The sequence below is a fragment of the Kogia breviceps genome, chromosome 1 (genome assembly GCF_026419965.1).
Source record: "Kogia breviceps isolate mKogBre1 chromosome 1, mKogBre1 haplotype 1, whole genome shotgun sequence".
Classification (NCBI taxonomy): Eukaryota; Metazoa; Chordata; class Mammalia; order Artiodactyla; family Physeteridae; genus Kogia; species Kogia breviceps.
Genome location: NC_081310.1, coordinates 114,680,982 through 114,697,115, shown reverse-complemented (window position 1 = coordinate 114,697,115; position 16,134 = coordinate 114,680,982). Strand labels below are relative to the sequence as shown.

The window sequence follows — 16,134 nt, the reverse complement described above, 5'->3', positions numbered from 1 at the left end:
AAAGCCCGCGTGCAGCAACGAAGACCCAATGCAGCCAATAAATAAATAAATGAGTTTATTTAAAAAAAGAAAAGAAATGGAAATAAGAGCCCTGAGCCTCATATTCATACACAAAGCTCATAATCACCCAAGATGAAGGGCGAGAGCATTTTCCTTTCCCTTTTTAGCCCTGCTATAAAGGCTGCAGGTGGGTAACTTTTTCTCTTCCATGTTGCTTTTGGTATTTGCTGTGGCTAGATTTCACCAAAGGCAAAAATTCTCCGCATATAGAATTCTCACCATCTCAAGGCCACGAATTTGATGTTACCAATGTTATTTCCCCAAACGCTGCAAACTTACAAAATGCCTTCTGAATCAGCAAAGATTATCACGTGCCCTTTAAATAACAGCTGCGTCTGATCACACTTCTAATTCATGGGGATGGAAGTTCTGGACCAAAACGTCCCCAAATGATGCACTTACCGAAAATAAGGAGTGGGTTTGGGCATGACTCAGGGCCTTGAGCAGGGCCTGGCCTAGGCCAGACCTCAGATAACTCTGTGTATCAGGTGGTCCCCGCACCGCATTGCCTGCCCAAGTCAGATGACAGTGTCCACGTGCAGTCCATAGACCCAGGTAGAGAACAGAGCCCAGGAAGAACAAGAACAGAAGATATTCAGATGCGAGTCCTGCTGACCTCTTAGGACCCCAAAGAAGCCACCACACACCTTCCCTGGGGACCTCTTGGCCCAGTGACGTCATCCCAAAAGTAGGAATTGTGGGTCCTGGGTTCTCAGCACCCCCAGCTGCGTGGCTGGGCTGAGGGAGGCACAGCTGTCTTGCCCGAGGCTGTGTCTCTTGTGAAGGAGAAACATCCGGCCAATTCCACCAAGAATGTCAGTCAAAATGCACCGCAGGACTCCGTCAGCTCAGCCATCCTGCCCAGCAGCTCTTGTGTCTTGGGAGCAGGCGCCTGGACCGTCCTCGGCCAGGACAGGGAGAGGCTCGTGTCCCAAGGTCTGTGGCCTTTGCAGCCCACTCATCCCCGCAGTCCTCTCCCACCTAAAACCTGCAGCCTGGGGGAGTTACAGGACTTGGAGGATGTGACATAGGATGTGGGGACCCGGGGGCTCCGTGGAGAGATATGCAGAGGTGAAAGGGCAAACCTGCTTCTAGTCTCCTTATCAGGAATGGCCGAGGGAAAGGGAAGTGGGTAGACCTGGAGGTCAGGCTGGGGGGTCATGGCTGGGGCAGGGTAAGACCCAGGAGACCTAAGAGGAGACCCTGCTGGGTGGGGGGAAAAGGAGAAAGGGGTGGGAGACTAGAGGAGGGCCAAGGAGGAACCAGCTGCTTGGCCCTTTCCCAAGGGTTTGGGGGGTGGGCAGAAGCTAGGGTGGCCAACCCTCCAGGTTTGCCTGCGACCGAAGGGCTTCCTGAGAGACCAGACTTCCAGGTTTAAAACCTGTATGGTTGGGCACTCGAGGAGCAGTCCTGCCTAGGGACTCACCATGCTACCCTGTTGGAATGCCTTCTTACTTCTCCCCCTCCCTTTATCCACACAACAAATAATGAAATGTCCCCTCTGTGCCAGGCCTGCTGCCATGCACAGGAGGCTCAGCAGTGAAAGGACAGGCATGACCTGCCACTGAAGCCCGCAGACTGGGCCTCCCTTACAGCTCAGGGCCCCGAACGTGGGGACTGCGTCTAGTTCATGGCTCCACCTCCCACTGAGCTGGCCCTGGGCCCTGAGCGGGACAGGTGCTGAATACATGCCTTTGGCTTGAGGGGCTAAGGCATCGAGGGCAGGCTGGAAGTGGGGACACCTCGGCAATCGGTGAACGCCCACAGCCTCTCACCCACACCAGCCCACAAGCACACGCACCTATGCACACGGGCCCACCTAGTCTTTGAGCGACATTCTTCCTGACCCAGCACAGAGGGCACCCTCCCCTCTCAGCTGGGAAGGGGGAAGAGGACACACGGCAGGCCTGTAGGCAGATGCCAGCCTAGGTTAGGGAAACGTGGTCCCCTAGATGAGGGGGACCAGAGCTGGCTTGTTTTCCCCTAGCTGCGAGGTCTTAGCCTCGGGCTCCAGCATCCTGTTCCCTCAGGGGTCCCACCTGCAAGGAGCCCACAATTAGTCAATGTACCCCACGTATGTCTGGGGTCATCACGGGAAGGCAGAGCCAAGCCGAGGCTCCCTTGGCCTTGGTTCTTGCAGCTGGAGAAACCAGTGGGGACCCTGAGCGGAGGCTAGGCCTCTGGGGCACAGCAGGGATTGCTGGGGTAGGGGGTGGTGCTGGAAGAGGCTAGGGGTGCCAGCTACAACTCCGACTGACTCCTCTGCCCACTTAAGGAGTAGGGAACTATATTACTGAAGTCACCATGGGACTGTAAGTTTCTTGCAGGCAGGGGCTATGTGCACTCATCTTAGTCTACCCCGAAGGGCAGTGCTTAGATGGGCTACGGACTCTCCACACTGTCCATGGACAATGCCCTTAGAGAGCAGCACCCCACGTTTCTGTCCTGCCCCCTGGTGGCGTTTGATCATATTGCAACTCATGAGATACAACAAAAAGCAAAGGGTAGGATTTCTGACTGGCTGAGTTCAGCCCACTGTACCCCCCATTTGGGGAGCCAGGTTTTGGAATATCATTAGGATAAGACCCTCTGAGTGTTCTAGGAATAGCTGGAACCTAGCCACTCCCAACCAGCTGAGGAGTGGGAGAAAAGAGCAGGATGTGGGAAGACAACTTCAGAGAAAACAGCAGCCTGGGACCTGATGCACACGCTCTCCACAGACCACAGACAGACAGTGAAAGCACAGAAGGGACCTTGGATCTTTTAAATCAAAACTTAGGTATCCAGGGGCTTCCCTGGTGGCGCAGTGGTTGAGAATCCGCCTGCCGATGCAGGGGATACGGGTTCGTGCCCCGGTCCGGGAAGATCCCACATGCCGCGGAGCGGCTGGGCCCGTGAGCCATGGCCTTTGAGCCTGCGCGTCCGGAGCCTGCGCTCTGCAGCGGGAGAGGCCACAACAGTGAGAGACCCGCGTACCACAAAAAAAAAAAAAAAAAAAAAAAACCTTAGGTATCCAGAATTGGATTGTCACAGTCTTTGGCAAACACACACTCATGCTTTCATTTAGTTAACTATTCACTTAGTTATTTCTCATAATTCATAAGTACCTATGAACTAGGGATTTTCTTTCTTTTCAAGTGGTAGAGCCCCGCTTTTCTTCTAAAGGAAATTTCACAGGAACCCTGGTATATAAAAAGTGGAACTGCCCTGGCTGCAGTGGGGGCTGGCTGCTGGCTGCTTGGTCTCCCTTTCACTGCCCCAATGGCCCTGAGTAGCCCCTTAGAATTCTGTGGAACATGATCTATAGCAACATGATCGATCTATGCCAGGATGGCAGAAACCTGTCTCCTTCATTCCTATGCCCCAGTGCCCAGCACATGCCCAGCTCTCGGTGCCCAGTTTCAACAAATGTTGGGTGAAATGAATTGAATGAGAGAGTCTTGCTCTAATAACTGCCCAGGTCTGATTTGGACAGAGGGCACCAAAAAGTGCCTCTGCCTCCAAATGTCTCCCCCATCAGCCTACCACAGTGCCTACTGTTCCGCATTTCCACACAGTCTAACCCCACATGTTCTCCAGGACCCAGAGCAGATGCTACCTCCTCCATGAAGCCTTCCCAGATGTCTCCAGCCAGAGTCATCTTGCTGCCTTTGAACGCTGGGGCCACTTTATTACACCTCTTTCCTGCATTCTTCACACTCAGCCCTCAGCCCAAGTTATTTGCATACATGTCTCCTTTCCCCAACAATGCAGATGCTGCACTCCTTAAGGGTAGGACACGTTTGATTGACATTTGCTTCCATCTCAGTGCCTTCAAACAGTAATATTCAATACATTTGTTTGAGGAAGAAGGAAGTCTCCTGATACTCCTAAGGACACTGTGTCTCCAGAAAGGCCCGTTAAAGTTCTCAAGAAAGGCACCTGGAATCAATTTGACCTACTGAGACACGAGCATGGAATGGTTTCTCCACTTCACAAACCGTCACCAAGCAGAGAGCGTGGAAGGAGATCCAAAATAGGCAAGTTTGGGTGGAAATGAGACACCTAGAGCTGCACTAGTGCCTGAGCTGTGTGCAGAGGATGGGTCCCTGGCCCTGAGAGAGATTCGAAAAATGTGGCCAAGGAAGAGCTGGAGGAAGGGGCCACAAGACGAGAGAAGGGCTGGAGGGTCCTGGGTCCTGAGGCAGTTGAGTTCGCCTCCCCACGCACGTCTCCAGTGTCTGACAGGCTGGGACAGGGGGACTGGTTCCCTTTTTCTCCCCCAGAACATCTGGGGCTGCATCAGACATAACGATCTGGTAAAGAAAATTGTTATGGAAATATGTAACCGTGAGACGTTATCAAAGGCGTCTTTAAAGTTCCTTTTCAACCCCCAGCCGGGTGGAGGGGATTGGAAATTGGAAAACTGGGAGACGATTACACGACCATCAAAGTGGTCGAAATTCAATCCAATCTGCAGGTTTAAGGATGGCTAGCAGACCCCTGCCCCAGCCCAGAAGGCTGCAAACCCACTGTTTAAAAACCAAATCAACGGCATCATCAGATCTGGGTCTGGAGCAAACAAACGGCGCCCACAAAGGCTTCCCTGGATTTCCCTTGCATTGAGGAAATCTGAGAAGTGAGGCCCTGGGGAGGCGCCTAGCCCTGGGAAGGCTCCCAGCTTCCAAGGCTTCTATCTTCTCCTCTCCAGCCCACCCCACCCCCATTCTGGGCTCCGTTCTTTGTCTCTCCATCCTTCTTGATGCCTTTCTTCTACATCTTTTCGTGCCTACTCTTTCTCCTTCCATCTGTCCCTCTTCTCCTTCCATCTCTCTTTATATATTTCTTGTCCTAACTGTTCTACCTCTCTCCTTTTCCCGTTTCCCTCTCAAAATCTGTCTTTTTGTGACATTTCCATACCTTTGTTGTGAATTTCTATCCCTTTGTCTTTCAGCACTGCATCTCTCTTTTTACATTTTGTCTTTTCTTTCTTTCTCTTTCTTTCTTTCTTTTTCTTTCTTTCTCTCTCTTTCTCTCTCTCTTTCTGTCTCTCTCGTTCTCTTTCTTTCTCTCTCTTCTTTCTCTCTCTCTTCCTTTTTCTTTCTTTCACAGCAACAACCTCTTTTCTTCATCTTCTCTTTAATTTTTCTGCCCTTTTTCTGCCCGTGGATTTCCTGTCATTTCAGGCTATGTATGAGAGGAAATCCTCTTTGGCTAGTGTATTTACCATTATGAGTCCTGGGTATTTCTCCCAGGTGTCCAAACACAGAGTGCTCCATGCAAGCTCATCGAAGGATTCTTGTCCCAACGTCCATCGCCATGAATTGTCCATGGCTGCAAGATTACTGTGCCAGCATACACAGGCACACAAAATGACATGTGGTTTTACCTATGAGCAGGCTCTGCAGACATGTAAATTTATGTCCGGAGGGGTGGAATGCTACAGCACATAAAATTGATACAGGCAGAGAACGTCGGTAATTTACAATTCTTTTTTATGTGGAGTGAGAGAAAGAGACTATAATTTTGCTACTAATAAAGTTCTCCATATTTATCCTCAAGATGTGAGGGTTTATCTTCATTCATATTTCTTGTGGTCGTAACTTTGAAGCCTCTATGAGATTGCAGGTTTGCAATTAGAAAAGAGCTCAATTTGCACGTCTCATTGGAAACACCGGGGAGTTTCATTCCACCCTGCAAAAGTTGTCGGTGACTAAGCACGAGAAGAAAGCTCCATTTAGTCATTCACCTTAGAAGAATCGTTTTGGGGACGCAAAGGGAAACACACGTATGTTTATGGAAGAACGGAACGGAGAAAACGAAAGCAAACGCACAGTCCGCGCCGCAGGAACCCAGGGAAGGCGCGGGAGCCGGCGCGGCTCGGCGCGCACAACCGACGGAAAGTGGCAATTAGCTGCCGGGCCGCTCGCCACGGCCTGCGGCCCGGAAGAGAGCGGGACGCGAGCTGCAGCGGCGGGTTCGGAGCAGCCGGCACCCGCCCTCCTGTCTGCCACCCTCCGGTCGTGCCGTGTGCCCGTCGCGGGTCGCGGGCCCCGCGCGCCGCGCTCCCGGCTCGCGCGTTTCCTCTGCCCGCCGCTTGCAGCTCGGCTCCCGGAGAACCTCAACGCGCGGCGGACAACCTGCGGGCCGCTCTTAATTCACCAGGCCCCAAGTTCACGGGCGCCGCCCCGGTTCCGCTCGCGTGCGCACCGGCCGGGCTCAGGCCCCGGGCTGCGGTGCTGGAATCCTCGGCCCCGGGTGGAGAGAAGAACGCGCCGGGCGGCCGCGGGCTCAACCCCCGGGGCCCCCTGAGCCCCAAGGCCCCCGGCGATCCCGGAAGAAACCAAGCGCCTGTTCTCTTTGATCTGGTTTTATAGAGATTTGATGCTGACATTAAACTTCGAAAGCTTTTATCTATTTCAATCTCTCTCTTATTCCTACTTTGGGCGGGGACTCCTGTGGCAACGCGAAAATGTCTAAGGGCTGGCAAGGGCGCGCGGTTGGGAGTAGGGCACCGGGGTCATTGGGCCCGATGGCATGTCGGCGCGAGGGCGACGCCGGGCGCAGCCACCTACCCACCTTCACACGCAATCCCGATCGCCCCACGTATCCCTCCTTACTCCCACTCGCGCACCAGGCCGCTCTCTCCGCAACGCCGGCGCGGGAGGCAGAGCACGGTTGAGGCGCGGCGGAGAGACCGGGGCTCGGAGAGGCGCAGAGCATGGGGCCGGAGAGGACCTGGGAGCCGCCGCCGCCGCCGCCGCAGCTCCGTTCTCCCTCTGCAGCCCCTGTACCCATGCCGAGACACTCAATTACTTTCAGGTGTGGACCACTTAATAAAATAAATCTTCCGGGGCAGGAGGCAAGTTTTCAGGGGCCTAATTCAAATCAGCAGACTTCGCATTTGTAAAGAGAGGCTTCCCTAAAATCCCTACGGTTGGGGGACGCGAAGGAGTTGAGAATAGAGATCTCTTCCTGGGATGATACTGTCAGTGGCTGTGTTGGGGGACCCGGAGAGCCCCTCTCTTTGTCTCTTTCCGTCGCTCCTTGGCTGTCTTTTCTATCTCTGCTCCCGGTACATCAGAACGGAATCAACCATTTTTGGACTGAATCACTGTTTAACTAACTAGAGCCCTCCAGCCCAGACAGGAGACCCAGTGGAAACAAAAGGTTCTGCCTCTCCCCCCCCGCCCCCCCCCACCTCTTGCTCTCTTTTCTCCTCCTTTGTCTCCATCATCCATTGCCCCATGTCCTCTTGATGTGAGATTTCCAAACCTGTTTTGGCAGCACTCTAGGGAAACTCCAATTATCTCCAGGGCTTTGTGAAATGCTCAAAATGAAATTAACTTTAATTAACTTTAATTATTTAACTGCAGGTTATGGACCCCTAATTGGCAGGAAAAGCAGAGGAGAAGGTTGGTGAATCAGATAAAACTTCCCTGGGTGTCACAGCTCCCTGAAGGTGAGCTTCAGAGATTTCAGGGCTCAGGAAAGAATCCCAGGCTCCGGAAAAGAAAGTCAAGTTCCCAGGAGGGCAGCAGCTAGTTTATTAACGTTTGGGGCCGGGAGGGCTCTCTAACAGAGAGGCCAGGGACTCTGTCCTTCCCCAGGGCTTCCTCCCCTCACCCTCTTGCAAACCATCTCCATCTAGACCTTTGGAGGAGGAAGGGAGTGGGTTTCTCCCTTCCTACCCCACCCCACTCCCATTTAAAATCCTTCAGTAAGGTCCAGTTTACACTGGACAAAGCAAACTGGTTCCTTCCTCTTTTGCTAGGAAATTTAGACCACAACAGACTTTTTGTATGAATTTCCCAGGAATCTGGGCTGATGTAAACATGCCATCTATTCATGGTTTTGCTCTTTTAGAGGAGTTACTCACCCCAAAGTCTTGAAGGGCTCCTCATCCTCCTCACACCACCGGATCTAGGAAATTGCCCTTCTCCTGAGCACAGGTACGGGAGCCCCAAGAGGTGACCCGATGGCCATGGTGGAGGGCAACTCGCTCCCACGGCGTCTGACAAGGGCCCACATGTTTCCCGTACAGAGAACAAATCTGCCCCATTAAAGCGTTACTCTGTTGGGGAAAACACTGATGCAATATTGGAAACATGCTGGGCCCACTGTGAGAGCCGGAAGCAGAGGCAGGTCTTCTCAGGAAGGCAGAGAAGGCCAGTGGGCGAAACTAATCCCACCAGGTCCACCCTTGCTTGGCCCTGCAAATTGAGGGAGGGATTTTTGACCAAAACATCTGCACATAGAGGGAGCCTATGGCGCTGGTGGTGCCGTTACAGAGAAAGCAACTGGGGATAGACAGGGGAAGAAGGTGCTGGTGACTTGGGGGCAGCTGCAGGAATGGGACCTGGCTGCCTGGACTTGGGGCCAAACTGGAAGGAGAATCCATTTCCCCGAGCCTAAACTTTACAACCAATAACTCCAAGGTCTGGGCCCCAGCGACACTGCTGATCTAAATAGTTTATTAACAAATGGAAAATATATAAACACATAACAATTGCCTCTAAAAAAAAACTTATTAAAATCCCCCAGTGTTATTTGCAAGATAAATAGCTGAGACCATATGGGTGAGGGGGAAAGTGGCTGTGTCCTAATTAGCTCTCTGCTCCTGGCAAAAGTTCCCTCTTTAGGCCTCAGTTCCCTCATTTCTAAATGAAGATGACAACCTAGATCAGTGATTCTCAAGCGTTAGTCTGCATCTGTATCACCCGGAAAAAAATTGTTAAAACAAAAATTGCTGGCTCCACCCCAAGAGTTTCTGACTTAGTAGGTCTCAGGGAGCACCAGTAATCTGCCTTTCTCACAAGTTCCTAGATGCTACTGCTGCTGTCCTGAGGACCATACTTTGATAATCTTTGGGCTAGATGATGTTTAAACTCCCATCCAGATCTAACACTCTGTTCTATCTCCATGCCCCTGTATCTCCCCCTCATTCCTTGAGGTGTTTGGAGCCACATAAGAGAGGGCTGATGTTTTCGCACTCAAGCTTGTATCCCCTGTCATCAGTGCAGGATAAATCTTTCACTGGCCAATAGGGACTGGTCACCCTGCCCACTGAGGAATCCCTGCCCTCTCAGTACACATATTCCAGTTTGAATTAACCCCAGCTGGCTGACTGCAGGGCCTGAATCTCCAATAGTGGCTAATGCTTCTTTCCCTTTGTACCAAGCAGGGCTGGGCCTAATCCTAGCTAAATCTCAAGCAGGCCTTCAGAGGGGTTGGCAAGAGCCCAGGGTACATCTTCAGGCCCCTCGATGTAGCCTAGTATCTGCCAAACACTTGGCCCGACACACACATGCGCACGCTCCGTCACACAGAGAACCCCGGTCGTCAGGAGAACTAGTTTTACTTTGATGTACCTCTCGCCGCACATTTGTTTCAGCTCCTCTCCTGGAGCCACAGCCTTATTTATCTTCTTGGCATGGGTTCTTAGAATACTTCCATTCAGGCAGCAGCAAAATCACTCAGCTCCACTGTTTTACGAAGTTTATCAAACAGCAAAATATCCGGTCTCTTTGTCCAATGGATCTGGTGTGAATGTGCCTACAGAGCTGCCTTTCCCCAGATGCCCTGGGGTCTGTGTGTGGTTATAGATACCCTCCCCTCTGAGGACCCCACGAAATCCAGGGCTTGCCTATTTATGCTGCAAGGGGCCCCCAGAGCAAACGCAGGGCTTCGCGGCATCTTCCCGAATAGGGAGACCCAGCCACCCGTACTCCACGCGTGCACACACTATGCTCTCACTCCACCAGCAGAGCCTCAGGCGCCCACAGCGGACTAACAACCCGGCACCTCGCCCCCGCGCCCCCTCCCCAGGACTGGCAGAGCGCCCCCAGTCCCAAAGGATGGATCTGCTTCTAAAATCATCATTGTCATCTCAGTCCTGAAGTTTGGGAGCTTGGTGGAGGGAACCACCTCTCCCGCAGCTGAGGGCTCAGGCCCTCTCCACCCACTTAAAGGGACCAAGGTTTCGACTCAGAACAAGGTCTCCTCTGCTGCTCTCCCCGCACCTCAAGCATCCTGCTCGCTTCCCGGGAATCATCCCCAGGCCTGGGCTCCCTAACTCCGACAGCCCCTGCAGCCTCGCAGCCAGGGCTCTTTGAAGGGCCTGAGAGTCAGTAGCCAGGCCCACTCTCACTCAGCACCTGGGATGCCCCGTGCTGTCACCAGGATGGCACTGATCACAGGGTACCAGAGCCCAGAAAATCCACTCGGTGCCCTCCTTCCTCTGCCCCTTAAGGAGATCCCCAACATCCAGCAGGTAGCCTGGGGCCTTGTAGATGCACTGGCTTTACAGTTGACAACGTGTACTGAGTGAAGGACCCCTTTCAGGATGGAAATCTGGCTCAGAGGTTCAAAACGTCCCCTGAAGCCATGTCTGTGTGCCCTGTCTCTGCGGCCCCCGTTCTCTGGGCTGCGGGTCATCCATACACCCCACCACCCATGTGGCAATAAGTCTGGTCACTCCTTCCCACTAACTACCTCTTCCTTTCAGCCGTCCCTCTTCATTTCCTTGGGCACACCCCAGTCAGGCCTTAGTCACCTCATGCCTGGACCACTTTCCTATATGCTGACTATGTCCCTCTCTCGTATGTCCCCTGGCTACTTGGGGCAATTTACTTACGCTCTGTGTGCCCTAGTTTTCTCATCTTGGTAAATAATGGTACCTGCCTCATAAGGAATTACATAAGACAATGTACTTAAAAGACCTGGCTCACAGTAAGTGTTCCATAAATGTCAGGTACCATCATTACTATCATTATTCTGCTCAAGCTACCAAAATCATATTCCCAAAGCACAGCTCTCATTCTCCTGCTAAATAACAACAAGAACGATGACAACGGTAATAATACTAACACTTACTGAACACTTATTATGGGCCAGGCCCTGTTCCAAGTGCCTCTCAATACCCTCCCCACTGCCCCAAAGAAAGTAGGCTCCATATTCTGCATGTGCCACCTTCTGGTGCTGCCCAGCCTATGTGTTGTCACGTCTGCTACTCCTTCACAAAACCCCCTGCAGGAGGCAGCCGAGCTCCCTGTACCCAGACGCGCCCTGCCCACTTGACCCACGCTCAGCAGCTACCCTCCTCTCCATCGGCCCACATTTTCCTGGCCCTTTACATTTTCCTGGGCTGCTCAGAGATCTCCTAGGATTCCCTGAGAGGGGGAATGATCCCTTGCCTTGGTCCTCAGGGTGTGCAGCTGGGAGTCCAGGGGTCAGTGCTAATGTACTCATGACCACCGAGTGGTGTCTTCTGCACCTGGAAGTGATCTGGGAGTGCAGCAGCCCCTCCCTGCTCACGTCTGTTCCTCAGCAAGGGCAGCCTGTCTCACCCTTAGCAGTTATCTTAGAGGATTACTCTTCACGTGTCCAAATCTCACCTCCCCAGGAGAAAAAAATCTCAGAAGAAGGACCCACTCTGGCTTTGGAGTCGGGGTGCATCCCCCCGGCCCGCAATTCTGCCCAGCACGGTCTCTGCCTCACCGGATGCTCAGATCCACTGAATGGCTGGGGCAGGTGCGGCCCTTGTCTGTCTTTGAAGACTCAGGCAGTGAGCCAGCTGGAGATGGTGCAAGCTGACCAGACCACCTGCCTGGGAGCCTCCTGGTTCTGTCACTTAGGAAGTATGTGACACCTTGGGCAACTTACTTCATTTCTCTGAGTTCTATATTGTCATCTGTAAAGTAGAAGTAATAATAGCTACCTCCAGAGCAGATTATATGAAGTTTTAAAATGTAGAGTGCCTCGTTCAGACAGACCTCACAATGGGCTCTCAACACTATTTCTCCTCCCCATCGCTCAGCTCAAGCTCTAAGGCCAGGGTTCCCTCTGCTAAGCTGACAGCAAGGCAAACAGGGAATCTGAATACCCTTCCCAGATGAAAGGTGAGTCTGCTTCCTTCCTTCACCCATGTGAACACAGAGCCCCCCCGTGGAGCCCTGATATCAGCTCACTGTACTGAGGGAGCCCCCTAGGAGTTTGCCTGCCGTGACGGCTGAACACTCAGAGTACACAAAACATGTATGGTCCCATTTGGGGATCTCCCCAGTCTCCCTCAGGACAGGCAACGTGGGTCTCACTGCCCAGTGGGCTTTGCCACTTGCCTGCCAGGCACCCCATCATGCCCCTTGAAGTCCCCTTCTTAACCCATCAGTGCAGCCACTCCTCCTGACCCAGCATCTGACATTAGAGCCTTGCCTTCGGGGTCAGGCAACCTGGGTTGGAATCCGAGCAGTACTCAGCAATGGTGGGATACACAGTGGCACCCAAGGGGCCACAGTGTGGGATACTCTCCTACACAAAACCAGGACTGATTTGTGCGGCCAGTAGAATGTGGCAGCAGTAATGGTGTGTGAGTTCTGAGGCTGGGCTATAAACGGCATCTCAGCTTCTACCTTGGTCTCTTGACTCATTCTCTGTGGGGCAAGCCAGATGCCAGGTTATGAGGACACACAAGCAGCCACGTGGAAAGGCCCACATGGGGCGGAATTGAAGCCTCCCATCAACAGTCAACACCAACCTGCCAACAATGTGAGCGGGCCACCTCGGAAGCAAATCCTCCTTAGCCTGGCCAATGTCTGACATGGGGTCATGAGGCACCCCAAGACAGACCACTCAGCCAAGATGCTCCTGGATCCCTGACCCACAGTCACTGACTATTGCTGTTTTAAGCCACTAGGTTTTGGAGTGATTTGTTATGCAGCATTAGGTAACTAATACACAGACCAATCTCAGCTTGTTCATTCTGTAAAATGGGAATATTAATACCGACTTTATAACACAGTTAAAGGGGATAGGAGATGGTGTGTGCCTGGCACACTGTAGTTGCTCTGTGAGTGGTGGATACTATTATTATTACCCACCCTGCTCCCTCTCCTTCCCAGGAGACTCCAGAAGATGCTGGGCAGAGGTCCTTCCACCCTCTTCACTTGCTTTTCTCCCAGTCCCTTGTAAGTTTCAGGCCCGGCCTTCATATTCTCTCTTCCTCCAACGCAGGAGCAGACCCTGGGCTGGAGTGGATGTATGTGTGACATGGTGGTGAGCTCCATCCAGAACTCTGGGCTGGGTTCTGCTCACATTTCTAAGGGTGTTCAGTGGTGTTTGTTTGCATTTCCTTTGAAGGGCCCCAAATGTGATAATTACATACTTGTTAGCCCTGTAAAATAACAAATCTGGAATCTACACTCTGGAACCAATGGATTTCCTGCTGAAATGAGTTCAAGGGGTGCCCTGACCAGCATTCCCGGTAAGAGCCCTGCCCCACAAGGCCTTGCAGACCACCTGTCCGCCCACATCCCTCAGCTCCTCTGCCCCTCCACTCAGCTCTCCACCTCATGGCTCCGGGGAGCAGGTGTGCTTTTTTGTTGCTGTTGTTTTCATGTTTTCTTAATATCCGCCCTCTGGGTGTGGCTCCTGCATTCCCGCTTAGTGTAGGGAGGCCCTTAGGGACTGGGGCTTCCTCCTCTACGTCTCCCACTAGAGAATCCAGCACTTGCAGCTGGGCTTGGCAGATGCTAGGGACTGACACCTGAGGTGCCAGTCTGCCCTCCCCCCAGACCTTCCCTTGATTCCTCTGGACTCCTCTGCCTTTGTTTGTCTTCCTCCCACACCCCCCTCCCCAAACTCTCTGCCTGCCCAGGCCCCAGCAATATTCAACAAATCCAAGTTCCCCAAACTTGGTTTCCTCTTTCTCATCTCTGGACTGTTCTCTCTGGAATGCCCCCTCTCCCTGCCGTCTCCATACACCTTCCCCTGGTTGACCCTCACTCAACTTTTAGGGTTCAACCTGGAAGTGTTCCATGGCCAGCTGCCCTCAGCCCAAGGCTGGGACAGTGCCCATCTCATGGCCCCCATAGTCCCCTGTGCTCTCCTGCCTCAGGACAACATACCCTGCTATATATGTGTCTGTCGCTCTGTGTCTCTCCAGCCAGTGTGGAAAAGCCCTGAAAAAAAGTGGTCTGTGTCTCGAGTCTATCCCGACCGCACAGCCCCACTGTCTGGCACATGGCAGGCATTCAACAAATGCTTGATGACTAAACGAATACATAAAACTGATTGATCAAAGTGTGACAATTGCCAAGAAGTGTAAACCTGCCCCACTCTGTTTCACACCAAGAAAGAGTTCATCAAAAACACCCTCACAAAATGACTTCCCCTGGTCCGTGCCGGCACTTGCCTCAGAACCTATTCACCTTCACTCAAAGGCAGTAAAGCACACATCAGGGCAAACCAGACCCTTGGGACACTGCCACATCCCAGACATAGCTCCACCTCTCTGGCCCCTGCCCCCATTCCAACTCGACCCGAGGGAGGTGGGTGGATAAAATGAGCAGACAAATACAGGTTCAGGGGGACTCAGGCTCAAGAAACATCTCTATGGATACTGTTTCATTCATTCCAGAAAAGCTGAACTACAGAATCATCCCTCTCAATTTTCCAGGGGAGAAACTGAGGTACAGATAGGTTAACTGGCTCTCCCAATGAAAGAGATCAACAGAAGAGAAAAAATAGCTCCCTAACTTCCCAGAAATTTTACCCCAAAGCACAGACTTCAGCCTGGATTGTCCGAATGAAAGCCAAGGATTCTGGGTATCCACAGCACAAAGCTGCTGCTTTCTCCGCCCCCCGCCCCCCCTTCCTTTCTTTCTTTTAAATATCATGGATGAGGAGGAAGTACCGGATCTGAAGGTTTATTTACCATTCCTTAGCCTGACCTTCCAGGAAGAATGTCACTAATGAGAAACAATCTACTTGGGCTCCCCGACCCAGAATTTTCATAGGGATCAATTTAGGATTTCAAAGTCTAAACAGGACAAGGGTAATACTGACTGTCTTGCCTTCAAAGAAAAAAAAAAAGCAACTGAGTTTTTCCTGTCTGAAAGGAAGTTTTGTATATGTCAAACAAATGTCAGATCTGAGGTTCCATCTTTCCCGTTGTTCTGACTGCTTTTGGACATCCACTGGGAGAGAAAGGAGCACATTCGCCTTCATGTGGTGTAGGCTGAGAGAAGTCGAAAAGGAAAGGAAAGCTGAAGTTGGGACTGATGTTTCCCTAATTCAAGAACTGACCTTACAGTTGAGCCTAGAAGCCAGGAACTCTGCTCTGGAGACCAGATTCCATTCTCATTCACATCCAAATGACGATTTTTTTTTTCATTGTGGAGGAGACATTTCCATTCCAGCAAAGTTTACACTCCATGAAAGCAGGGATCATGTCTGTCTTGCTCTCTGCTGTATCCCACTGCCAGCAGATGCCTGTCATATAATAGGTCCTCCTATTAAATGAATGAATGAATGAAACAATCAGTCACTGTAAAACAGTTGCCTAGAAACAGGCAATAAGTATCATTTCCTTTTTTTTTTTTTAAAATTTATTTTTTGGCTGCGTGGGGTCTTTGTTGCAGAACGCAGGCTTCTCATTTTGGTGGCTTCTCTTGTTGCGGAGCACGGGCTCTAGGCATGCGGGCTTCAGTAGTTGTGGCACACAGACTCAGTAGTTGTGGCTCGTGGGCCCTAGAGCACAGGCTCAGCAGTTGTGCAGGGGCTTAGTTGCTCCGCGGCATGTGGGATCTTCTCCGGGCCGGGGTTCGAACCCGTGTCCCCTGCATTGGCAGGTGGATTCTTAACCACTGCACCACCAGGGAAGTCCTTCATTCCCATTTTTAAAGTAGGTTTTCCTCAGCAGGTGGAGATATTTTTTTTTTTACATGATAGGACCCAGAATTGTCTGGATCATCCTGTCAGCTCATTTCACTGAGTCTTTGGACACTACATCAGTGACAAAATACTATTGTAATTCAGCTGGTTATTAAATAGCATGAATGGTGAACTCACAAATTCTCTTAAAACCCTGCCCCACATCTGGCTGTGTTGGTGGGTCATAAAACCTCTCAGGTGTTAGATGCTCTGTTTCATTTGGTCTCAGCTTAGCAGAAACCACCCTCCACCTACTGTCCTGGCCACCACAGCTGGGTATGGCGAGTCTCAATAAACTGTCACTTGGTGATCAGAAAGGCAGCAGTACGGCTCCATCTTGGACCAACTGTCCTCATCCACTCTGGCCTCAAATTCCCTCTCAGG

At 51.9% G+C, this 16,134-nt stretch overlaps 1 long non-coding RNA gene across 1 annotated transcript in view; it reads right to left on the bottom strand.

Annotated features, from left to right (window-relative positions):
* Positions 1-16,134, bottom strand: part of LOC136794769 (uncharacterized) — a 59,382-nt gene that overhangs the window by 39,866 nt on the left and 3,382 nt on the right. Inside the window, exon 2 of the long non-coding RNA XR_010841976.1 lies at positions 15,124-15,329. This is a non-coding gene — a long non-coding RNA (uncharacterized lncRNA). The remainder of the gene's footprint in view (positions 1-15,123; positions 15,330-16,134) is intronic.